The sequence below is a fragment of the Triticum aestivum genome, chromosome 2B (assembly GCF_018294505.1).
Source record: "Triticum aestivum cultivar Chinese Spring chromosome 2B, IWGSC CS RefSeq v2.1, whole genome shotgun sequence".
NCBI lineage: Eukaryota > Viridiplantae > Streptophyta > Magnoliopsida > Poales > Poaceae > Triticum > Triticum aestivum.
This window is the reverse complement of record NC_057798.1, coordinates 807,663,448-807,690,433: the sequence shown is the minus strand read 5'-3', so window position 1 is coordinate 807,690,433 and position 26,986 is coordinate 807,663,448.

The following is a 26,986-nucleotide window of genomic DNA, read 5'->3' as shown; positions in this document are numbered from 1 at the left end:
ATGATGTGATTGACATGACCCATTCCGTTAGCCTAGCACTTGATCGTTTAGTATGTTGCTATTGCTTTCTTTATGACTTATACATGTTCCTGTAACTATGAGATTATGCAACTCCTGTTTACCGGAGGAACACTTTGGGTGCTACCAAACGTCACAACGTAACTGGGTGATTATAAAGGAGTACTACAGGTGTCTCCAAAGGTACATGTTGGGTTGGCGTATTTCGAGATTAGGTTTTGTCACTCCGATTGTCGGAGAGGTATCTCCGGGCCCTCTCGGTCATGAGCTAGTTGCGGGATGATGTATTACGGAACGAGTAAAGAGACTTGCCGGTAACGAGATTGAACTAGGTATTGAGATACCGACGATCGAATCTCGGGCAAGTAACATACCGATGACAAAGGGAACAACGTATGTTGTTATGCGGTTTGACCGATAAAGATCTTCGTAGAATATGTGGGAGCCAATATGGGCATCCAGGTCCCGCTATTGGTTATTGACCAGAAACATGTTTCGGTCATGTCTACATAGTTCTCGAACCCATAGGGTCCGCACGCTTAACATTACGATGGCAGTTTTATCATGAGTTTATGAGTTTTGATGTACCAAAGGAGTTCGGAGTCCCGGATGAGATCGGGGACATGACGAGGAGTCTCGAAATGGTCGAGACGTAAAGATCGATATATTGGACGACTATATTCGGAGTTCAGAAAGGTTCCGAGTGATTCGGGTATTTTTCGGAGTACAGGAGAGTTACGGGAATTCGTATTGGGCCTCAATGGGCCATACGGGAAAGGAGAGAAAGGGCCAAAAGGGTGGCCGCACCCCTCCCCTTGGACTAGTCCGAATTGGACTAGGGAGGGGGGGCGACCCCTTCCTTCCTTCTCCTTCTGTCTTCCCTTTCCTTCTCTCCTACTCCTACTACATGGAAGGGTTCCTAGTTCTACTAGGAAAAGGGGAATCCTACTCCCGGTGGGAGTAGGACTCCCCTAGGGTGCGCCATAGAGAGGGCCGGCCCTCCCCCTCCTCCACTCCTTTATATACGGGGGCAGGGGGCACCCCATAGACACACAAGTTGATCTACGGATCGTTCCTTAGCCGTGTGCGGTGCCCCCTCCACCATATTCCACCTCGGTCATATCGTCGCGGAGTTTAGGCGAAGCCCTGAGCCGGTAGAGCATCATCATCGTCACCACGCCGTCGTGCTGACGGAACTCATCCCCAACACTTTGCTGGATCGGAGTCCGGGGATCGTCATCGAGCTGAACGTGTGTTGAACTCGGAGGTGCCGTACGTTCGATACTTGGATCGGTTGGATCGTGAAGACGTACGACTACATCAACCGCGTTGTCATAACGCTTCCGCTTACGGTCTATGAGGGTACGTAGATAATACTCTCCCGTCTCGTTGCTATGCCATCACCATGATCTTGCGTGTGCGTAGGAATTTTTTTGAAATTACTACGTTCCCCAACAGTGGCATCCGAGCCTGGTTTTATGCGCAGATGTCATATGCACGAGTAGAACACAAGTGATTTGTGGGCGATACAAGTCATACTGCTTACCAGCATGTCATACTTTGGTTCAGCGGTATTGTGAGATGAAGCGGCCCGGACCGACATTACTCGTACGCTTACGCGAGACTGGTTTCACCGTTACGAGCACTCGTGCTTAAAGGTGGCTGGCGGGTGTCTGTCTCTCTCACTTTAGCTGAATCGAGTGTGGCTACGCCCGGTCCTTGCGAAGGTTAAAACAACACTAACTTGACGAACTATCGTTGTGGTTTTGATGCGTAGGTAAGAACGGTTCTTGCTAAGCCCGCAGCAGCCACGTAAAATTTGCAACAACAAAGTAGAGGACGTCTAACTTGTTTTTGCAGGGCATGTTGTGATGTGATATGGTCAAGACGTGATGCTATATTTTATTGTATGAGATGATCATGTTTTGTAACCGAAGTTATCGGCAACTGGCAGGAGCCATATGGTTGTCGCTTTATTGTATGACCTGCAAACGCCCTGTAATTGCTTTACTTTATCACTAAGCGGTAGCGATAGTCGTAGAAGCAATAGATGGCGTAACGACAACGATGCTACGATGGAGATCATGGTGTCGCGCCGGTGACGATGGTGATCACGAAGGTGCTTTGAAGATGGAGATCACAAGCACAAGATGATGATGGCCATATCATATCACTTATATTGATTGCATGTGATGTTTATCCTTTATGCATCTTATCTTGCTTTGATTGATAGTAGCATTTTAAGATGATCTCTCACTAATTATCAAGAAGTGTTCTCCCTGAGTATGCACCGTTGCGAAAGTTCTTCGTGCTGAGACACCACGTGATGATCGGGTGTGATAGGCTCTACGTTCAAATACAACGGGTGCAAAACAGTTGCACACGCGGAATACTCAGGTTAAACTTGACGAGCCTAGCATATACAGATATGGCCTCGGAACACGGAGATCGAAAGGTGGAACGTGAAACATATAGTAGATATGATCAACATAGTGATGTTCACCATTGAAACTACTCCATCTCACGTGATGATCGGACATGGTTTAGTTAATTTGGATCACGTGATCACTTAGATGACTAGAGAGATGTCTGTTTAAGTGGGAGTTCTTAAGTAATATGATTAATTGAACTTAAATTTATCATGGACTTAGTCCTGGTAGTATTTTGCAAATTATGTTGTAGATCAATAGCTCGCGTTGTTGCTTTCATATGTTTATTTTGATATGTTCCTAGAGAAAACTGTGTTGAAAGATGTTAGTAGCAATGATGCGGATTGGATCCGTGATCTGAGGTTTATCCTCATTGCTGCGCAGAAGAATTATGCCCTTGATGCACCACTAGGTGACAAACCTATTGCAGGAGCAGATGCAGACGTTATGAACGTTGGCTAGCTCAATATGATGACTACTTGATAGTTTAGTGCACCATGCTTAACGGCTTAGAATCGGGACTTCAAAGACGTTTTGAACGGCCTGGACCATATAAGATGTTCCAGTATTGAAGTTAATATTTCAAGCAAATACCCGAGTTGAGAGATATGAAGTCTCCAACAAGTTCTATAGCTAAAAGATGGAGGAGAATCGCTCAACTAGTGAACATGTGCTCAGATTGTCTGGGTACTTCAATCGCTTGAATCAAGTGGGAGTTAATCTTCCAGATAAGATAGTGATTGACAGAATTCTCTAATCACCATCACTAAGTTACTAGAACTTCGTGATGAACTATAGTATGCAAGGGATGACAAAAACGATTCCCGAGCTCTTCGTGATGTTGAAATCGATGAAGGTAGAAATCAAGAAAGAGCATCAAGTGTTGATGATTGACAAGACCGCTAGTTTCAAGAGAAGGGCAAAGGGAAAGAAAGGGAACTTCAAGTGGAAAGACAAGCAAGTTGTCACTCCTGCGAAGAAGCCCAAAGCTGTACCATAGCCTGAAACTGAGTGCTTACACTGCAAAGGAAATAGTCACTGGAAGCGGAAATGCCCTGAATATTTGGTAGATAAGAAGGATGGCAAAGTGAACAAGGGTATATTTTATATACAGGTTATTAATGTGTGCCTTGCTAGTGTTTATAGTAGCCCCTGAGTATTTGATACTTGTTCAGTTGCTAAGATTAGTAACTCAACACAGGAGTTACAGAATAAACAGAGACTAGTTGAAGGGGAAGTGACGATGAGTGTTGGAAGTAGTTCCAAGATTGATATGATCATCATCGCACACTCCTTATACTTTCGGGATTAGTGTTAAACCTAAATATATGTTATTTAAAGTTTGCGTTGAGCATGAATATGATTTGATCATGTCTATTGCAATACGGTTATTCATTTAAAATCAGAGAATAATTGTTGTTCTGTTTACATGAATAAAACCTTCAATGGTCATACACGCAATGAAAATAGTTTGTTGGATCTCGATCGTAATGATACACATATTCATAATATTGATGCCAAAAGATGCAAAGTTAATAATGATAGTGCAACTTATTTGTGGCACTACCGTTTGGGTCATATCGGTGTAAAGCGCATGAAGAAACTCCATAAAGATGGATTTTTGGAATCACTTGGTTATGAATCATTTGATGCTTGCGAACCGTGCCTTTTGGGCAAGATGACTGAAACTCCGTTCTCCGGAACAATGGAATGAGCTACTAACTTGTTGGAAATAATAGATACCGATGTATACGATCCAATGAGTATTGATGCTCGTGGCAAGTATCGTTATTTTCTGACCTTCTCAAGATGATTTGAGCAGATATGGGTATATCTACTTGATGAAACATAAGTCTGAAATAGTTGAAAGGTTCAAAGAATTTCAGAGTGAAGTGGAAAAATCATCGTAACAAGAAAATAAAGTTTCTGCGATCTGATCGCGGAGACGAATATTTGAGTTACGAGTTTGGTCTTCAATTAAAACAATGTGAAATAGTTTCACAGCTCACGCCACCTGGAACACCACAACGTTATGGTGTGTCCGAATGTCGTAGCCGCACTTTATTGGATATGGTGCGATCTATGATGTCTCTTACTGATTTACCACCATCATTTTGGGGTTATGCATTAGAGACTGCTGCATTCACGTTAAAAGGGCACCATCTAAATCCGTTGATATGTCACCATATGAACTGTGGTTTAGCAGTAAACCTAAGCTGTCGTTTCTTAAATTTTGGGGCTGCGATCCTTATGTGAAAAAGTTTCAACCTGATAAGCCCGAACCCAAATAGGAGAAGTGCGTCTTCATAGAATACCCAAAGGAAACTATTGGGTACACCTTCTATCACAAATCCGAAGGCAAGTTATTCGTTGCTAAGATGGATCCTTTCTAGAGAAGGAGTTTCTCTCGAAAGAAGTGAGTGGGAGGAAAGTAGAACTTGATGAGGTAACTGTACCTTCTCCCGAATTGGAAAATAGTTCATCACTGAAATTAGTTCCAGTGATTCCTACACCAATTAGTGAGGAAGCTAATGATGATGATCATGAAACTTCAGATCAAGTTACTACAGAACTTCGTAGGTCTTCCAGAGTACGGTCCGCACCAGAGTGGTACGGTAATCCTGTTCTGAAAGTCATGATACTAGACCATGATAAACCTACGAACTATGAGGAAGCGATGATGAGCCCAGATTCCGCGAAATTTCTGGAGGCCATGAAATCTGAGATAGGATCATGTATGAGAACAAAGTGTGGACTTTGGTGGACTTGCCCAATGATCGGCAAGCCATAGAAAATAAATGGATCTTCAAGTGGAAGACGGACGTTGATAGTAGTGTTACTATCTACAAAGCTCGATTTGTCGCAAAAAGGTTTTTCAACGAGTTCAAGGTGTTGAATACAATGAGATTTTCTCATTCGTATCGATGCTTAAGTCTGTCCAAATCATGTTAGCAATTGCCACATTTTATGAAATTTCGCAAATGGATGTTAAAACTGCATTCCTTAATGGATTTATTAAAGAAGAGTTGTATATGATGCAACCAGAAGGTTTTGTCAATCCTAAAGATGCTAACAAAGTGTGCAAGCTCCAGCAATCAATCAATGGACTGGTGCAAGCATCTCAGAGTTGGAATATACTCTTTGATGAGTTGATCAAAGCATATGGTTTTATACAGACTTTTGGAAAGGCCTGTATTTACAAGAAAGTGAGTGGGAGCACTACAGCATTTCTGATAAGTATATGTGAATGACATATTGTTGATTGGAAATAATTATTCTGCAAAGCATAAAGGAGTATTTGAAAAGAGTTCTTTAAAAGAAAGACCTCAGTAAAGCTACTTACATATTGAGCATCAAGATCTATTGAGATAGATCAAGACGCTTGATAAGTTTTTCAACAAGTACATACCTTGTCAAGATTTTGAAATAGTTCAAAATGGAACAGTCAAAGAAAGAGTTCTTGCCTGTGTTGCAAAGGTGTGAAATTGAGTAAGACTCAAATCCCGACCACAGCAGAAAATAGAAAAGAATTAAAGTCATTCCCTATGCCTCAGTCATAGGTTCTATGAAGTATGCTATGTACGAGACCTATTGTATACCTTGCTCTGAATTTGGCAAGGGAGTACAATAGTGATCTAAGAATAGATCACTGGACATTGGTCAAGAATATCCTTAGCGAGGACTAAGGAAATATTTCTCGATTATGGAGGTGATAAAAGAGCCCGTCGTAAAAGTTACCTCGGTGCAAGTTTTCACACCGATCCAGATGACTCTAAGTCTCAATCTGGATACATATTGAAAGTGGGAGCAATTAGCTAGAGTAGCTCCGCGCAGAGCATTGTAGACATAGAATATTTGCAAAGTACATACGGCTCTAAATGTGACAGACCCGTTGACTAAGCTTCTCTCACGAGCAAAACATGATCACACCTTAGTACTCTTTGGGTGTTAATCACATAGCAATGTGAACTAGATTATTGACTCTAGTAAACCCTTTGGGTTTTGGTCACATAACGATGTGAACAATGGGTGTTAATCATATACAGATTTGAATATTAATGTTAAATCACATGGCGATGTGAACTAGATTATTGACTCTAGTGCAAGTGGGAGACTGAAGGAAATATGCCCTAGAGGCAATAATAAAGTTATTATTTATTTCCTTATTTCATGATAAATGTTTATTATTCATGCTAGAATTGTATTAACCGGAAACATAATACATATGTGAATACATAGACAAAAATAGTGTCACTAGTATGCCTCTACTTGACTAGCTTGTTGATCAAAGATGGTTATGTTTCCTAACCATAGACATGTGTTGTCATTTGATTAATGGGATCACATTATTAGGAGAATGATGTGATTGACATGACCCATTCCGTTAGCCTAGAACTTGATCGTTTAGTATGTTGCTATTGCTTTTTTCATGACTTATACATGTTCCTGTAACTATGAGATTATGCAACTCCCGTTTACCGGAGGAACACTTTGGGTGCTACCAAACGTCGCAACGTAACTGGGTGATTATAAAGGAGTACTACAAGTGTCTCCAAAGGTACATGTTGGGTTGGCGTATTTCGAGATTAGGTTTTGTCACTCCGATTGACGGAGAGGTATCTCCGGGCCCTCTCGGTAATGCACATCACATAAAGCCTTGCAAGCATTGTAACTAATGAGTTAGTTGCGGGATGATGTATTACGGAACGAGTAAAGAGACTTGCCGGTAACGAGATTGAACTAGGTATTGAGATACCGACGATCGAATCTCGGGCAAGTAACATACCGATGACAAATGGAACAACGTATGTTGTTATGCGCTTTGACCGATAAAGATCTTCGTAGAATATGTGGGAGCCAATATGGGCATCCAGGTCCCGCTATTGGTTATTGACCAAAAATGTGTTTCGGTCATGTCTACATATTTCTCGAACCCGTAGGGTCCGCACGCTTAACGTTACGATGACAGTTTTATCATGAGTTTATGAGTTTTGATGTACCGAAGGAGTTCGGAGTCCCGGATGAGATCGGGGACACGATGAGGAGTCTTGAAATGGTCGAGACGTAAAGATCGATATATTGGACGACTATATTCGGAGTTCGGAAAGGTTCCTACTGATTCGGGTATTTTTCGGAGTACCAGAGAGTTACAGGAATTCGTATTGGGCCTCAATGGGCCATACGGGAAAGGAGAGAAAGGCCCAAAAGGGTGGCCGCACCCCTCCCCTTGGACTAGTCCGAATTGGACTAGGGAGGGGGGGGGGGGGCGCCCCCTTCCTTCCTTCTCCTTCTCTCTTCCCTTTCCTTCTCTCCTACTCCTACTACATGGAAGGGTTCCTAGTTCTACTAGGAAAAGGGGAATCCTACTCCCGGTGGGAGTAGGACTCCCCTAGGGCGCGCCATAGAGAGGGCCGGCCCTCCCCCTCCTCCACTTCTTTATATACGGGGGCAGGGGCACCCCATAGACACACAAGTTGATCTACGGATCGTTCCTTAGCCGTGTGTGGTGCCCCCCTCCACCATATTCCACCTCGGTCATATGGTCGCGGAGTTTAGGCAAAGCCCTGCGCCGGTAGAGCATCATCATCGTCACCACGCCATCGTGCTGACGGAACTCATCCCCGACACTTTGCTGGATCGGAGTCCGGGGATCGTCATCGAGCTGAATGTGTGCTGAACTCGGAGGTGCCGTACGTTCGGTACTTGGATTGGTCGGATCGTGAAGACGTACGACTACTTCAACCGCGTTGTCATAATGCTTCCGCTTATGGTCTACGAGGTTACGTGGACAATACTCTCCCCTCTCGTTGCTATGCCATCACCATGATCTTGCGTGTGCGTAGGAAATTTTTTGAAATTTCTACGTTCCCCAACATGTATAACCATTAGAGGCAGGAAAAGGTCCCATATAATCAAAGCCCCAAACATCAAACGGTTCAATAACAAGAGAATAATTCATGGGCATTTCTTGACGTCTACTAATGGTACCTATTCTTTGGCATTCATCACAAGATAAGACAAACTTACGAGCATCTTTGAAGAGAGTAGGCCAATAAAAACCAGATTATAGTACCTTGTGTGCAGTTCTATCTCCAGCGTGGTGTCCTCCATAAGATTCAGAGTGACACTTGCGTAGAATCTGTTCCTGTTCATGCTCAGGCACACAACGTCTAATAACACCATCTACTCCTTTGTAAAGGTGTGGGTCATCCCAGAAGTAATGTCTTAAATCATAAAAGAACTTTTTCTTTTGCTGGTATGTGAAACTAGGCGGTATAAATTTAGCAACAATATAATTAGCATAATCAGCATACCAAGGAGCAGTACGAGAAGCATTGACGACCGCTAATTGTTCATCAGGAAAGCTATCATTAATAGGCAGTGGGTCATCAAGAACATTCTCTAACCTAGACAAGTTGTCGGCAACGGGGTTCTCAGCTCCCTTTCTATCAATAATATGCAAGTCAAACTCTTGGAGCAAGAGAACCCATCTAATGAGTCTAGGCTTAGCATCTTTCTTTTCCATAAGATATTTAATTGCAGCATGGTCAGTGTGAATAGTAACTTTGGAATAAAAAATATAAGGTCTAAACATATCACATGCAAACACAACTGCTAAGAACTCTTTTTCAGTAGTAGCATAATTTCTCTGGGTAGTATCAAGAGTCTTACTAGCATACTGGATAACTTTCAATTTCTTATCAACTCTTTTCCCTAAAACAACACCTACAGCATAATCACTGGCATCACACATAGTTTCAAAAGGTAAATTCCAATCAGGCGGTTGAACAATAGGTGCAGTGATCAAAGCTTTCTTAAGTCTTTCAAATGCTTCTAGACAATCATCATCAAAGACAAAAGGAATATCTTTTTGCAATAAATTAGTCAGAGGCTTAGAGATTTTAGAAAAGTCCTTAATGAACCTCCTATAAAAACCGGCATGACCAAGGAAACTTCTTATACCTTTTATGTCCTTGGGACATGGCATCTTTTCAATAGCATCAACTTTGGCTTTATCAACTTCAATACCTCTCTCGCAGATCTGGTGCCCCAAGACAATGCCTTCATTAACCATAAAGTGACACTTTTCCCAATTCAAGACGAGACTAGTGTCTTCGCATCTCTGCAAAACTCGATCAAGGTTGCTCAAACAATCATCAAAAGAGGACCCATTGATGGAAAAGTCATCCATGAATACGTCAGAAATCTTTTCACAAAAATCAGAGAATATAGCCATCATGCATCTTTGAAAGTTAGCAGGTGCATTACATAAACCAAAAGGCATACGTCTATACGCAAAAGTGCCAAAACGGAAAGTAAAAGTAGTTTTAGATTGATCCTTCACTGATACAGGTATCTGAGAGAAACCAGAATAACCATCTAAGAAGCAAAAATGAGTGTGTTTGGATAGTCTTTCTAGCATTTGATCAATAAAAGGTAAGGGGTAATGATCTTTCTTAGTAGCTTTATTTAACTTACGGAAATCAATTACCATCCTATAACCTGTAATAATTCTTTGCGGGATGAATTCATCTTTATTATTGGGAACAACAGTAATACCTCCCTTTTTAGGAACACAATGAACTAGGCTTACCCATTCACTATCAGCAACGGGATAAATAATACCTGCCTCAAGCAGCTTTAGTATCTCCTTTCTTACCACTTCCTTTATCTTGGGATTTAGTCGTCTTTGAGGATCTCTAATTGGTTTGGCATCGTCCTCCAATGTAATTTTGTGTTGGCATAACATGGGACTAACGCCCTTAAGATCATCCAGAGTATATACAATAGCAGCTCGGTGCTTCTTTAGAGTTTTCAATAATCTTTCTTCTTCTTTCTCTGAAAGGTTAGCACTAATAATAACATGATATATTTCTTTTTCATCAAGATAAGCATACTTAAGATTATCAGGTAATGGTTTGAGTTCAAACTTGGGATCACCCTTGGGTGGAGGGGGATACCCAAGAATTTCAACGGGAAGGTTGTGTTTCAGCATAGGTTCCTGTTTAAGGAACACTTCATCTATTTCCTCCCTTTCCTTCATAAACATATCGTTTTAATGGTCTAGCAAATATTGTTCTAACGGATCAGTAGGAGGAACATCAATGGAAGCAAGACCAATAATCTCATCCTTACTAGGTGGTTCCCTTTCACGAGGTTGTCTACTAAACTTAGCGAAATTAAACTCATGAGACATACCATCTAGGCCAACAGTGACAATATTCTTTTCACAGTTAATCTTAGCACTAACAATATTCAAGAAGGGTCTACCAAAAATAATGGGGCAAAAATCATCTTGTGGCGAACCAAGAACAAGAAAATCGGCAGGGTATTTAACCTTCCCACACAAAACTTCGACATCTCTAACAATCCCAATAGGTTTAGTGGTATCCCTATTAGCAAGCTTAATAGTAACATCAATGTCTTCTAATTCCACGGGTGCAATGTCATGCATAATTTCTTTATATAAGGTATAAGGTATTGCACTAGCACTAGCACCCATATCACATAAGCCATGATAGCAATGATCTGCTATTTTAACCAAAATAACAGGAATGCCTACGACGGGTCTACGTGTCTTAGTATCCGGTCTAGCAATATTAGCAGTCTCACCCAAGAAAGAAATAACATGCCCATCTAAATCCTCATCCAAGAGATCTTTAACCATAGCAATACTAGGTTCAACATTAATTTGCTCAGGAGGTGTATAAGTCCTAGTATTACTCTTACGAACAACAGTCGAAGCTTTAGCATGATCTTTTATCCTAACAGGAAAAGGAGGTTTTTCAACATAAGCAGTAGGAACAATAGGATCACTATAGGCAATAGTCTTTTCTTCGACTGTAATAGGTGCAACTACTTTCACTTCATCAGGAGGATTATATTTAAACCACTTCTCTTTAGGGAGATCAACGTGAGTAGCGAAAGATTCACAAAAAGAAGCTACTATCTCAGAGTCAAGTCCATACTTAGCGCTAAATCCACAGAAAGCATCGGTATCCATAAAAGATTTAACACAATCGAACTTAGGTGTCATACCTGACTCCTTACCATCGTCGGAACCCCAATCTTCAGAGTTGCGTTTAATTCTTTCCAATAAGTCCCATTTGAAATCAATAGTCTTCAACATATAAGAACCACCACAGGAAGTATCGAGCAGGTTGCGATTATCAAGAGAAAGCCGAGCATAAAAGTTCTGAATAATCATTTCCCGAGAGAGCTCATGATTGGGGCATGAATATAACATTGACTTAAGCCTCCCCGAAGGTTGAGCGATGCTTTCTCCTTCGCTAGGCCAGAAATTATATATGTAATTACGATCACGATGAACAAGATGCATATGATAGAACTTCTGGTGAAATTCCTGCTTCAATCGCTTATAATTCCAAGATCTCGTATCATCACATAGCCTATACCATGTCAATGCATCTCCCCTCAAAGATAAAGGGAAGACCTTCCTTTTGACAACATCGTCGGGAATACCTGCAAGCTTAAATAATCCACAAACTTCATCCATAAAGATAAGGTGTAAATCGGGATGCAATGTTCCATCTTCTGCAAATGGATTAGCTAGTAGCTTTTCTATCATACCAGAAGGAATCTCAAAGTAAATATTTTCATAAAGTTCAGTAGGTTGAGGAGAAACTCTTTGCTCTTCTGGTTGGGGTGAAGATACCCCAAACAAGTCCCTCAAAGGATTAGTTTCCATAGTGACAAGTAACAGAAAATTTCATCACACTATATAAAGGTTTCCTTACCAAGTTCCACTCACCAAAAGCGCTACACTCCCTGGCAACGGCGCCAGAAAAGAGTCTTGATGACCCACAAGTGTAGGGGATCTATCGTAGTCCTTTCGATAAGTAAGAGTGTCGAACCCAACGAGGAGCAGAAGGAAATGATTAGAGGTTATCAGTAAACTTTTCTCTGCAAGCACTAAAATTGTAGGTGATAGATAGTTTTGTGATAAGATAAATAGTAACGAGTAACGAGTAAATAAAGTAAACAAAGTGCAGCAAGATGGACCAATCCTTTAAGTATCAAAGGATAAGCCTGAACAATTTCTAATAATAATGAAGGAGCTCCCGAGGACACATTGGGAATTATCGTCAAGCTAGTTTTCATCACGTTCATATCATTCGCGTTCGGTACTTTGATAATTTGATATGGGTGGACCGGTACTTGGGTACTGCCCTAACTTGGACAAATATCCCACTTATGATTAACCCCTATTGCAAGCATCTACAACTACAAAAAGAAGTATTAAGGTAAACCTAACCACAACATTAAGCATATGGGTCCATATCAGCCCCTAACGAAGCAACGCGTAAACTAGGGTTTAAGCTTCTGTCACTCTAGCAACCCATCGTCTACTTATTACTTCCCCATGCCTTCCTCTAGGCCCAAATAATGGTGAAGTGTCATGTAGTCGACGTTCACATAACACCACTAGAGGAAAAGACAACATACATCTCATCAAAATATCGAACGAATACCAAATTCACATGACTACTAATAGCAAGACTTCACCCACAGGAACAAACGTAACTACTCACAAAGCATATTCATATTCATAATAAGAGGAGTAATAATATGCATAAAGGATCTGAACATATGATCTTCCACCAAGTAAACCAATTAGCATCAACTACAAGGAGTAATCAACACTACTACAAACCCACAGGTACCAATTTGTGGTTTTGATACAAGATTGGATACAAGAGATGAATGCTACGTCTTGAGCTTGTGTTGGTTTTCCTCGAAGAGGAGAGGGTGATGCAGCGATAGTAGCGTAAGTATTTCCCTCAGTTGTTGAGAACCAAGGTATCAATCCAGTAGGAGGCTCCTCAAAAGTCCCACACACCTACACAAACAAACTGAGAACTCACAACCAACGCAATAAAGGGGTTGTCAATCCCTTCACGGCCACTTGCGAAAGTGAGATCTAATAAAGATAGTATGATAAGATAAATATATTTTTGGTATTTTATAACATAGATGCAAAAAGTAAAGATGCAAATAAAAGTAGATTGAAAGCAAACATGATAAGAGATAGACCCGGGGGCCATAGGTTTCACTAGTGGCTTCTCTCAAGATAGCATAAAAGTATTATAGTGGGTGAACAAATTACTGTCGAGCAATTGATAGAAAAGCGCATAGTTATGAGATTTTCTAGGCATGATCATGTATATAGGCATCACGTCCGCAACAAGTAGACCGACTCCTGCCTGCATCTACTACTATTACTCCACACATCGACCGACTCCTGCCTGCATCTAGAGTATTAAGTTCATAAGAACAGAGTAACGCATTAAGCAAGATGACATGATGTAGAGGGATAAACCCAAGCAATATGATATAAACCTCATCTTGTTATCCTCGGTGGCAACAATACAATACATGCCTTGCAACCCTTTCTGTCACTGGATAAGGACACCGCAAGATTGAACCCAAAGCTAAGCACTTCTCCCATGGCAAGAAAGAACAATCTAGTAGGCCAAACCAAACTGATAATTCGAAGAGACTTGCAAAGATAACTCAATCATACATAAAAGAATTCAGAGAAGATTCAAATATTATTCATAGATAAACTTGATCATAAACCCACAATTCATCGGATCTCGACAAACACACCGCAAAAAGAGTTTACATCGAATAGATCTCCACAATTCATCGGATCTCGATAAATTTTTCAAAATCTTAAACCATTTCAAATCTTTCACTTTCAAAATTGATGAACTTTTTTCCAAATTCAATAACCTTTTTAAAATCGATGAACTTTACTCAAATTCAATGTTTTTTCAATTTATGAACTTCTTAAAAAATTGATGAACTTTGTTACCAAAATTTTAGGAACGTCTTTCTAATCCATTGGCTTTTCTCATTTGCATGAATTTGTTTTCACTTTTTTTATGAAGGTTTTCAAATCCGTGAACTTTTTTCAAGTTTGGGTTTTTTTCGATTTTTATGCGAGTTAGCTTCAGCTTTACTATTGTTTTTCAATTTTTTTATGAACATTTTCTAAAGTCAATAGTTAACCAGTCAGCACTTCAACATGCCAACAAGGAGAACTCCCGATTGAGCGAGTGCAACAACCGCCGTGATTGATTCTTTACCGGAGCGCAACGATCGTTAGTGGAACAGGTGAAATAACCAGCCATTTTTTCGCATTAAATGGGCCGTCCCACTCGGCGTTACGCCCGGGCGCCAACAGCACTAAGTGGCACCGAGAGCGCGGAACAGGACGTCCCATTGGATACAGTGGGTGTCTAATAGTAGCACCTATCGCTATGACACATAGAGCATTTGGTTTTTGGGCTGGCCTGTTCTACCGCACACTTTCTTCATTGCACCTTTATCAATTGGTTTTCTACCTGGTTTTACGGGTTTTCGGATGGTTTGTCCATTTTGTTTTCCTGACAACACAAATATTTATTTATTTAAAAATTATACATATTTTAAAAAATTTAACATGTTTTAAGAAATTTAAACATATTTTGAATAATCATGGTCATTTAAAAAAATTATGAATACTTTCTAAAAATTCTGAATAATTTGTACATATTTCCATTTTCTTTCTTTTCCCTATACAATTGCGTCCTCTCGCCCTTTCTCTATTAATGAAAACACAGCTCTTCTGTGTACTTTCTACACTGCATTCCTGTGTGCATTTTTTTTAACTTGATACATGAACTTAAATCCTAAGGTTGAATAGATGATATATGTTACAAGGATAGAAACACGTACGACCTCTGTTTAGCTCCCTAAATCTGTTTCTTTTCTAGCGAATATTACCAGATGAAGTAACTTTGGAACATCTATATAAAGCTATATGTGACATGTAAACATCTCAAAAAAGCCAGACAGAAAATGAGTGGCAAAATGAAGTGATGTCTATTTTTCCTTACCTTGTGATCTCACTAGCCTCATTGTTCAGAAATGGTGTTCCATCCAACCACGATCAATAGAAAATGGATCATACTATTACACAATAAATAGTTCTAAAAGCATAACTGAACAGTAGTTCTGATTTATCAATAGCTTTTGGTGGAACATGTTGCAGACGACGTCAATCCGTTATAATGTTGATTGGATTAGGAAGATGGAGGTAGCAGTCTGCTAGGAGATGTTTGTGATGGTACCTGCTGAGGATGTCTGAGGATAGCTCGCTTTGTGCTCTCGGGGTGGTGGCTACTGGGTTGATCCATCTGTGCTCGTCTGACCGTCCGCTGCAGCACTCGCCCCATGATAGAAATAATGCTTGGATAGGAAGATGATGGTATGAGGGACATCGATTGGGGGAAGACTCTTTCCGCAATTGCCTCTCGACCTGATCGATCCTGAGGTGCCCTCCTTGGGCACCTCCTTAGGTGACGCACGGCGGCGATCGGATCAACCTTGAGGTTTCTCGTTGTTTCAGAGGATGTCAGCCTGGCGCTGCGGCATGCAACGGATCATTCTATGTGGGAGGGGGGATTTTTTTTCTTTTCTTTTTCTTTTTTTCATGAGGCAAGTGAGGTGGGCTTTCTTGTGCGTGTGACGAGGTGGGGGTGGATGGTTTTTTTGTCGGGGGGATCAAGGAGAGATGAGTCGGATGTACCACATGCAGTCCCAAACTCCCCGTTAATAGTAGAGACACGGTTGAAAAAACTTGGGAATTCTTTGCATTCAAATCACGAAACAGTACAAAAGTAGTTGACCCTTACAAGCACACTGAAACACAAACACAAAGGACCATGAACACTTAGAGTACCCTAACACAACCATAACACAAGAAGATCTCCAGAGCCCTGTGTCATCATTCCTGAATCTTGAGAAAAGACCTCTATAGCAGAAAGATCTGCAACCAGGCGCAAGTGATACGTCTCCAACGTATCTATAATTTTTGATTGTTCCATGCTATTATATTACCCCTTTTGGATGTTTATAGGCTTTATTTTACATATTTATATCATTTTGGGACTAACCTACTAACTGGAGGCCCATCCCGTATTGCTGTTTTTTAGCCTCTTTCAGTATTTCGAAGAAAAGGAATATCAAACGGAGTCCAAACGGAATGAAACCTTCGGGAGCGTGATTTTTGGAAGGAACGTGATCCAGAGGACTTGGAGTGCAAGCCAAGAAGCAGCCGGAGCGCCCACGAGATAGGAGGGCGCGCCCACCCTACAGGGCACGCCCCCCTGTCTTGTGGGCCCCTCGGGCGGCCACCAACGTACTTCTTCCTCCTGTATATGCCTACGTTCCCCGAAAACATCCAGGGAGCCAACGAAACACAATTTCCACCGCCGTAACCTTCTGTATCCGCGAGATCCCTTCTTGGAGCCTTCGCCAGCGCTCAACCGGAGGGGGAATCGACCATGGAGGGCTTCTACATCAACACCATAGCCCCTCCGATGAGTTGTGAGTAGTTTACCACAGACCTTCGGGTCCCTAGTTATTAGCTGGATGGCTTCTTCTCTCTTTTTGGATCTCAATACAATGTTCTCCCCCTCTCTTGTGGAGATCTATTCGATGTAAACTCTTTTTGCGGTGTGTTTGTCAAGATCCGATGAATTGTGGGTTTATGATCAAGTTTATCTATGAGAAATATTTGAATCTCCTATGAAGTCTTTTATGTATGATTGAGTTATCTTTGCAAGTCTCTTCAAATTATCAGTTTGGTTTGGCCTACTAGATTGATCTTTCTTTCCATGGGAGAAGTGCTTAGCTTTGGGTTCAATCTTGCGGTGTCCTTTCCCAGTGACAGCAGGGGCAGCAAGGCACGTATTGTATTGTTGCAATCGAGGATAAAAAGATGGGGTTTATATCATCACTACAAAAAAATACACTTCCGTGATGATACGTGTTTGTCACAGTAGGTCGCGTTTTTTTTCATGCATGTACATCCATGACAAATTTATGACAGAATGAAGATAGTCATACCTGTGCTGTCGTAGAAGTGTTCCATGACATTACCAAAATTATCATCACGGAAGTGTCCACTTCCATGACGATAAATCGCGCGTCACAGAAGTGCTTTCGTCAAGGGTGACCGACACGTGGCATCCACCGTAACGGAATGCCGTTAAGCTATCAGGTCGGGTTTTGGATCAGATAACCCGTTAACAACCCCGACCAATGGGGATTTTCCACGTGTAAAATCATCATTGGCTGGAGGAAATACGTGTCGGCTCACCATTGGGACAGATGTCATCCGCTCATTGGACCGAAGTCGCCTATGATACGGCAACACGTGGCACGGCCCAACAGAGGCCCATTCCTGTGAAAAGGCCGGCCCGTTTGACTTGGTCAAAAGGTGGCAGCCCGGCCCACGGAAAGCCTGTTAACGACATGTTCGCATATAGCCCATTTACAGCCCGCTAACCCAAGGCCCGTTACGCCCTATCCGAATTAGGCCTAGTAGCGTCACCTAGGCCGTCCAATATGATTCAGCCCGTTTTAACTTCCGGCCCATGTGTGGCCCATGACTTCTTTCGGCCCATATGAGGACCTTTGTAACTCTTGGCCCATTAACGGCCTGTGGTGAAACAGGCCCGTAATGAACAGTGTATCACTTTATACCCATTAACGGCCCATTATTCCATTGGGTCGTTTCCATCCCAAGTTATCTTTCGGCCTTCTTAGGGCCCATTGATTCTTGGGCTCATTTGCAACATTCGGTTACATACGGCCCGTTACTGTCATTTTCTGCTTGTGGGCCAAATTCAGCCCGTCGTTACAGTCGGCCCGTTTGCGGACCATTAATACGTTGGGCCGTTTTCATGTCAAAAAAAAACCGTTGGGCTGTTTTCATAGAGTTATCAAATACGGCCTATTAACGGCCCGTTATGGTCCACGAATAGTATGGCCCATGATTGGAGAAATGATGATGCGCCCCGTAGAAGGCCCATGTATCCTACGGCCCGTATGAGGCCCATGGATAGTACGGCCCGTAGAAGGCCCATGGATCGTACGACCCGTAGAAGGCCGATGGACCCTAAGGCCCGTATAGAAGGCCGATGGATCCTACGGCCCGTATAGAAGGCCAATGGATCCTACGGCCGGACGAAGGCCCATGGATCATACGGCCTGCAGGAGGCCCATGGTTACAACAGTCCGTGTGTTGCCATGATTATTTTGGCCTTGTTACCAAAAATAGGCTATTGTGGCCACTAGAAAAACACACACAATAAGGAAATAAATAAGCAAGAAATTAATGCTAGCCTATTACCGCTATTACACATATTACATCCACTGGGCATCAAAGTTCGCCACCAGTGCAAATATAGGGAACAAAACATCATATTACATACACTTGCCGTCAAAATTGGCCACTAGTGCAAATAAACGCGGCAGCAAAACAAGAGCATAACTGAAACAACTTCAGAAGAGCTCAAGAAACGTTATCCTGGGTATCCACCATGCTGGCAATAAGCTTAGCAAGCTGATTAGCTTTGTCTTGTTTGGCGCTAAAATCTTCCAACGCTTACTGTTGCACCAGAAAGTATGCATCTGAATGCTCCAGGGACTTCCGCAGTCCTTCCGCTTCTTGTCGCAGCACAGCTGATCGATGTCTTTCAGCTTGTAGTTGAGACTCAAGAAACCGAACTGATTCAGACAGTGAGTTTGAATAGCTTGTGCAAGCGGTACTTGCCAGTAACTCGAACACTAAACCAAGACAGGACTTTGGGGTTGTCTCGTGATACGTCTCCAATGTATCTATAATTTTTGATTGCTCCATGCAACTTTATCTACTGTTTTGGACTATATTGGGCTTTATTTTCCACTTTTATATTATTTTTGGGACTAACCTATTAACCGGAGGCCCAGCCCAGAATTGTTGTTTTTTGCCTATTTCAGTATTTCGAAGAAACGGAATATCAAACGGAGTCCAAACAGAATGAAACCTTTGGGAACGTGATTTTCTCATCAGATAAGATCCATGAGACTTGGACCCTCCGTCAAGAAAGCCACGAGGCGGCCACGAGGGTGGAGGGCGCGCCCTCCCCCTGGGCTCGCCCCCCTGCCTCGTGGGCCCCTCGGAGCTCCACCGACGTACTCCTTCCTCCTATATATACCTACGTATCCCCAATAGACCAAACATGGAGCCAAAAACCTAATTTCAACGCCGCAACCTTCTGTATCCACGAGATCCCATCTTGGGGCCTGTTCCGGAGCTCCGCCGGAGGGGGCATCCACCACGGAGGGCTTCTACATCAACACCATATCCCCTCCGATGAAGTGTGAGTAGTTTACTTCAGACCTTCGGGTCCATAGCTAGTAGCTAGATGGCTTCTTCTCTCTTTTTGGATCTCAATACAATGTTCTCCCCCTCTCTTGTGGAGATCTATTCGATGTAATCTTCTTTTTGCGGTGTGTTTGTTGAGACCGATGAATTGTGGGTTTATGATCCAACTTATCTATGGAAAATATTTGATTCTTCTCTGAATTCTTTTATGTATGATTAAGTTATCTTTGCAAGTCTCTTCGAATTATCCGTTTGGTTTGGCCAACTAGATTGGTAGTTCTTGCAATGGGAGAAGTGCATGGCTTTGGGTTCAATCTTGCGGTGTCCTTACTCAGTGACAGAAAGAGTTGCAAGGAACGTATTGTATTGTTGCCATCGAGGATAACAAGATGGGGTTTTTATCATATTGCATGAATTTATCCATCTACATCATGTCATCTTGCTTAAGGTGTTACTCTGTTTTTAACTTAATACTCTAGATGCATGCTGGATAGTGGTCGATGAGTGGAGTAATAGTAGTAGATGCAGAATCGTTTCGATCTACTTGTCACGGACGTGATGCCTATATACATGATCATTGCCTAGATATACTCATAACTATGCTCAATTCTATCAATTGCTCAACAGTAATTTGTTCACCCACCGTAGAATACTTATGCTTTTGAGAGAAGCCACTAGTGAAACCTGTGGCCCTCGGGTCTATTCTCATCATATCAATCTATATCACTTTATTACTTGCTTTGTTTTTACTTTGCCTTTACTTTTTACTTTGCATCTTTATACCAAAAATACCAAAAATATTATCTCTATCATATCTTACACTCGTAAGTGACCGTGAAGGGATTGACAACCCCTAAGCGTTGATTGCGAGTTGCTATCGTGTTGTGCAGGTACGAGGGACTTGCGCGTGACCTCCTACTGGATTGATACCTTGGTTCTCAAAAACTGAGGGAAATACTTACGCTGCTGTGCTGCATCACCCCCTCCTCTTCGGGGAAAACCAACGCAAGCTCGAGACGTAGCATCTCGCTGTCTTCAAGATAGTCTTCCTTAGCTGTTTTATCAGATTTGTTGGAGAACCTTATCTACATTACTTCCTTTACCATTGCTTAATAAGGCACTCTTCCCCAATATTCTGTGAGCATTCTAAAAGAAGAAACAAGCAGACACATAACAAGTTTAGCATGTATTAGTATATGAAACTCATTTCGGTGAACCAGTTCATTAGAAAGGTGGACAGGATTAAACTACCAAGTCTTCTATTGCCAAGTACTAGTACATAATAAAAGCATCAAACAAACATATATCTATGTCCTATGGTCACTGCATTGTCTTGCCAAATCAAAATAGAGACACGGTTCAAATCATATTAGTTCAAGACAAAGCAGCAGTGAAAGAATACAAAGTGTGGGAAACTACACGGCACAACAAGATTTCTGATGGGTACCACGGGTCTACATGTACAACAACACTATTGGCTCTGTTGTGATGCTAGTAATGTGCATGATATGAAAGTCAACTATATACACAATTGAAATTGAAATCAACAGAGCTATTGATAAGAGCAAACCTGTTAAAGAAACATGCGTGAACATACCTGATGTGCCATTGAAGTTTCGATTGGATCCTTCAATTTGAAAATAAGTTTGTATGAGTAAATACAGTGATACAAGAGAAAAGCAATCATAATTTAAAAAAGCGCGCCTAAGCGAGCGCTTAAGCGCCCTAGGCTCCAGGCGTTGGCAAAACGCATTGCGCATAACTACGCATAATCTGTGCATAACTGCGCATAAGCATGCGCTTTGGTCAGTAAAGGAAAGGCAGTGGCAAAACACACAATTAATGCCTAGCGCTTTTTTGAACTATGATAGCAATGGAATCTTAAATTAGAACAGTTGTTCTTCAGGTTTAGGCACTTGTTCTACATGAACAGAGTACAGTCAGACGCAAGAATATAATACTTAAAAATAGAAAATGAGCTCATAGACCTTACCACATTCTTGGTTCGGGACCAGTACAGAACAAGGCGTTCCCAGTCATCGTCCAGTAAATGTGTCTCAGGAGAACGTAAGGGAATTTGATGAGTTTCTTTGCCGGTGAAGTACGTTTTCTTCAAGTAATTCCGATACTGCCACCAAGCATTCTTGAAGATAGCAGAGGTATTAGCACAGGTTACCTCATCCTGAGTTTCCAAATCGGTCCTTCTCTATAGAGAAAAATGGGAAAATTTGTTGTATTATAACCATCATGGAGATAGGATGTATGGGACGAAGCAAAGTAATTGCCATGAATAATATTACTTACACATAACTCCTGGACAAACACCTGCAACTGGCATTTTCCTTCATCTTCAGTATAATATTTCCAAGATGGGAAGATACACATACGATTTAACAACATCAAATGCGATAGATGCTAAACTACGACTAGCTGGTTGTGCTTCCTCCACAGGAATAGGTGTACTAACTGGAGGAGTTGGGGTTCGCCGTGATAGTACTGGCCCTTTGGGCATAGGAGCTGCCTTACTAACTGCTCTTGTTTGGGAGCTCTGTGGTGGAGATGGTGCTGTGTCAACAGGAACTGGGTTACTATCAGCTGGGGTTGGGGTTAGATTGGGTAAAGCTGGTTCTCTGTCCATCGCAGTAGGGGTACAATCTGTGAGAGTTTGGGTTATGTGTGGTAGGGCTGGTTCTTGTGCATGTACAACCGGGGTGCTATCTCCACCAAGAGGTAGCACTGTTTTATTTGAAGATCGTGTTTTTATTCCGCTAGATACTGGCATCACCCACTCCAATTTCAATGGCTGATAAACAGGAAACATAGTTGAATGTACAGACATTGTATGAGAGACAGATGCAGTAGATAGTGTGGAAAAAAACGGGCATGAAATAGTTGGCATGTATATTGTTTAACTAAAACGGATAGCATGACATAATTTCACATATATGATGTCTATCTAAACTGGATAGCATAGCATAACATAATTCAAAGATATGATGAATAACTAAACAAGATTGCATGACATAATTCACCTACATGTAATCTAAGTAATCAGGATCGCATCATTTAATTCACATATGTGATTTATATGCTAAACAGAGGGCATTCGATATGATGTCTGAACTAAGAACATGGTGTTGAATATTGTGTATATGATGTCTAAACTATGCAATGCAAGACACCGTATGCATGAGATGAGAAGTATAACCATGCCAAGTTAGAGCATACACCTCAGCGGGGGAATAGGAGTCGTCATCTGTCTCTGAATCCATCTCTGAGGAGCTATCGGGACCCAACAAGAGATCTGCTTCGACAGGTAGCACTGTCTGCTCTGATGGCCTTGTTTTCACTCCAAATTTTTCCATCTCCCACCCAAATGGATGATTCACAGGAAGAGTATTTTAATGTACAAACATTGTGGACAAATGAAAATGTAATGAAGAAAAGGACGGGCAAGATATCATTCAAATATATGATGCCTGGTTAAACAGGATGGCATTACACATTTCACATATATTATGGCTGGCTAAAAGACATGAGACTGCATAATCCCCATATATGATATAGAAACTAAACAGGTGGCATTACAGAACATGTCTAAACTAAGCAGGTGACATATATGATGTCAAAACTAGGCACTGCAAGGCAACATATGCATGATATGACTAACATCATCATGCCAAGGTAGAGCAAACACCTTGGGGGTAAATAGGAGTGGTCAGCGGCGTTTGAATCCGCCTTAGATCAGATATCTTCCTCTGGATTACAATCTGGAGAGGGGTGGGGAGGGTTTGCCATTGAACCCACCATGGAGCGATGTCTGCATGACATTGTATTGCTGCGCAAAACTCTTCTCTTTTTCTCTACATGTTCAGCATGAGTGTGTAAAATATCTGACATGCATACGAAAAAAATATGGTGAGATTATGTAAGGAGAGCATGCAGAAATTTAGAGTGATGGTAACAACCAGTGGATCGACGTTTTTCTGTTGAACCAAAATAGCCCTAATGGATCGACGTGAATGTATAGTAATAAGTGATGCAACAAGTGTACAACCTCTTTGCCGTAGCCGTGTCGACCTCAGCATCATTCGGTTGGTCGCTGAAGCAGTTGAGGCAGAGGTGGATGTCGGAGGTGTGGATGAAGATCTGAGGATTCTGTAGACGGCGTCCAGGGCACTGCTCTGTTGTGATGGATCGTTCTGTCGTTGGAGCAGCTCCGGTGAGCCATAAGACGTCAAAGGCTGAAGCAGCACAAGACAGGCATCGTCAATCTCAACTGGGATTCTAATAGCATCTCCAATAGATGATGTAAAATGGATGAAAAATTAACATCACCAAAAACCACCTGACTACAATAGATGAGGTAAAAACTGTTGACTCTGAACTTAACTGTCGAAACTGAAATTTACTGTGGAATCTGAATGCTACTGTCGAAACTAAACGCAATGGTAGCAGAGAGGCAATTGACATGTAGTTTAGGGAGGGCCTGCAGTTCATCTTCAACTTGCACCCCCCCCCCCCCCGAGCCGCCAGCCACCACCGGCCGAACCGCCGGCCCCAGCGCCGCCTCGCCGCCCCAAAACAACTCGCCACCGCCGCCCCGACCAGCCCTCTAGGCCCCCCACCCCCCACCCTGAACCCTAAGATAGATAGTGGGGTACCTCTCCGGCGAGCCCCCGTCCCGCTGCGGGTGGTTCTTCCTTAACTCCGGCGAGCCCCCCCCCCCCAACCCCTGAAAATCGACTGACCCAAAAGTTGATTCAGCCGACTGAAGTGTGGCTTAATCGGAGCAGAGCAGCAGCACGACCGAGTGGGAGAGCAGCAGCAGCAGCTGGGCGAGCGAGCGATCGAGCAAGAGTTGGAGCAGCAGCTGCAGCGCGAGCGAGCGAGCGAGAGCGGGAGCAGCAGCAGATCCGGCTGGTATGGACGCCGCCGCCGAAGGGGCCTCGCACTAGGGGAGAGCCGCCATGGAGATGTCGCCCGAGGAGCCGGCTTCAAGGTAGCCGCTCGATGGCGGTGTGGGATGGAGCACCGTCAACGCCGGGAGGTCGAGTTAAGGAGAAGGTGTGATGCGATGACTGTACAACCTCTTTGGTGGCGCTGAGTAGGCCTCGGCTTCGTCCGAGGAGTCGATGAGGATGCTGCGGTTCCGGTGGAGCAGGTTAAGGCGGCGCTGTGGGGATGGAGCAGTCGCGATAGACGAGGCGATCGTCGGAGCAGCTGCTTGGAGGTGGAGGATGGGGCGGCTGAATCGGCGGGACGGTGAGATCGACGACGGATCCTCATCCGGGGAGGTGGACGAGGGACATCGAGCTGTTGCGGTGGACGAGGTCGTTGGGGAAGAGGCTCCGGTTGGGCAGCGGTGACGTGGCGGACGGAGGAGGGTGGGGTATCGTGGCTGGAGCGGAGAGGTTATGGCGGCCTGGGATTTCGAATGGCAAAAAGGGGGTGATGGGAGGGGGTGAAGCATGACTTAGGGACGCGCTTGTCCAAAATGTAGGGTGTGTTACAAAAGTACCCCCCACCGATTTGAACTAGCGGCCCTTTTGGCTCAGGGTTAGAAGGGGGATTTCGCGTGTCGGGATTTGGCAGCTGTAGGGAGTTTTCGCGCGCATTGTAATTTCGGGATAGCAAGGCGCGGGTTCTGAAGGCGCTTGTTTTTGGAGCACGATATCTGAATTTTCGGGATATAACAAGATGCGGGTTGAATTTTAGGGACAAGCCTAACGTGTAGTAATATTGTACTTGTATGTACCAAATCAATTCGCACTTCCCTCAACCAAAAAGAAAACAAAAAAAATAAAACTATTCACACCACACAAAGAGAGAGTCTTGCCCCGTTTTACTATACAAATGCTATTAAAAGCTAGTATGAATCCATGTTATGTCCGATTAAATTTTTTCGCTTGCTGTATAATCCATGTAACCTACTCATGCCAACATTTTAGTGCATTCCAAATGTCTATACTACCGCTGCAATTCAAAATAAATTTGAATTCGTTTCTCTATTTCAATAAGAATCTACAATCATGATTGTTGCCAACTTCAACCATCATAGTTTCCTTGCTATCCGCCAGATATAAATCGGATGGCCTATAATGCAGGATGGCAGGCACACCATCATCAACAACTCCATTTTTTATAAGAGTAGAGATAAAATATATTAAATGTAGTATAACATGTTAATAAACACACCATGTGTATCACCGTTATATATATTCACACATGCGTCAGTTTAAAACACAATGATAAATTCTTCAAATATCCGTATTCGCTTTTTATAATGAAGTATATATGATCTCTATTCGTCTTTTACACCCACACAACCCTCTTATCTTTGTAGCTAGCGCTAACTTTCTCTTGTGCATGCACACGCCCGCATCCCTCTCACCCTCCCTCAACATTCTCTAGCTCCATCGCGCAAATTCGTTGTTTCACTTAAGGTCGTTCACCCACGGTGTGTGTAGGCCCCCCAACTCCTTCTTTACGGCACACATCGATTGATATGCCTCTCTAGCTAGGTGTGCCTAGCACAAACACAAGCTTCACCTCTTCTCTTGTCACCGTCCATGCCTCACTCCCACCACTCTTTTCATCGTTCTCGTACTCGCACACTCCTCCCCCTCGATATAGTATGCCTCTTGTACCACCTCCTACAGGCATCCCTCTCTCTCTATCCTTCTCCTCGTGCGTCATTTGCTTCTAACACACACATGCATGTATACCGATCGATCTCCCAACATATACCTAGACCGACTTTAACTACCCCCCCCCCATCGATCGACGTACCTCACAAGTTATGTCTCTCCTTTCTCTAACAAAGGGCGATTGATCTTCCTATGTAGTTACGTCTGCTTACCACAGCCACATCGCCCCCCCCCTCATCATTCGTGCATGCCTCCTGACCCGTCTCTCACACGCACGTGCACAGACAACAAGCAGCCATCTCCTCTCTTATTGATATTGCGGGCGTGCCCTCCGTTTGTCTAGCAAGCCTATCCCACCATTTGTTAGAAGCAACTCCACTACCACCCCCTCCAACACTCAAGCTCTGTCTCTCTCCCAACCTTATTCCTCTCCTACACATATGCATGGATGCCGATCGATCTCCCTTAATACATGAGGCAGATCGATCTCCTTAATACATGAGGTAGGTCTCTCTCCTCCTCCACACATATACGAGCCATTGTACCTCTATAGTTAATTGGGCCTCGCTCTTCCCCCACCACACACCGATAGTCGAGCGCTGTAGGTAGGTATCCATGCCACAGAGCCAAACTGCACATGTCCCCTGTCCCGTTCCAGTAGGCCA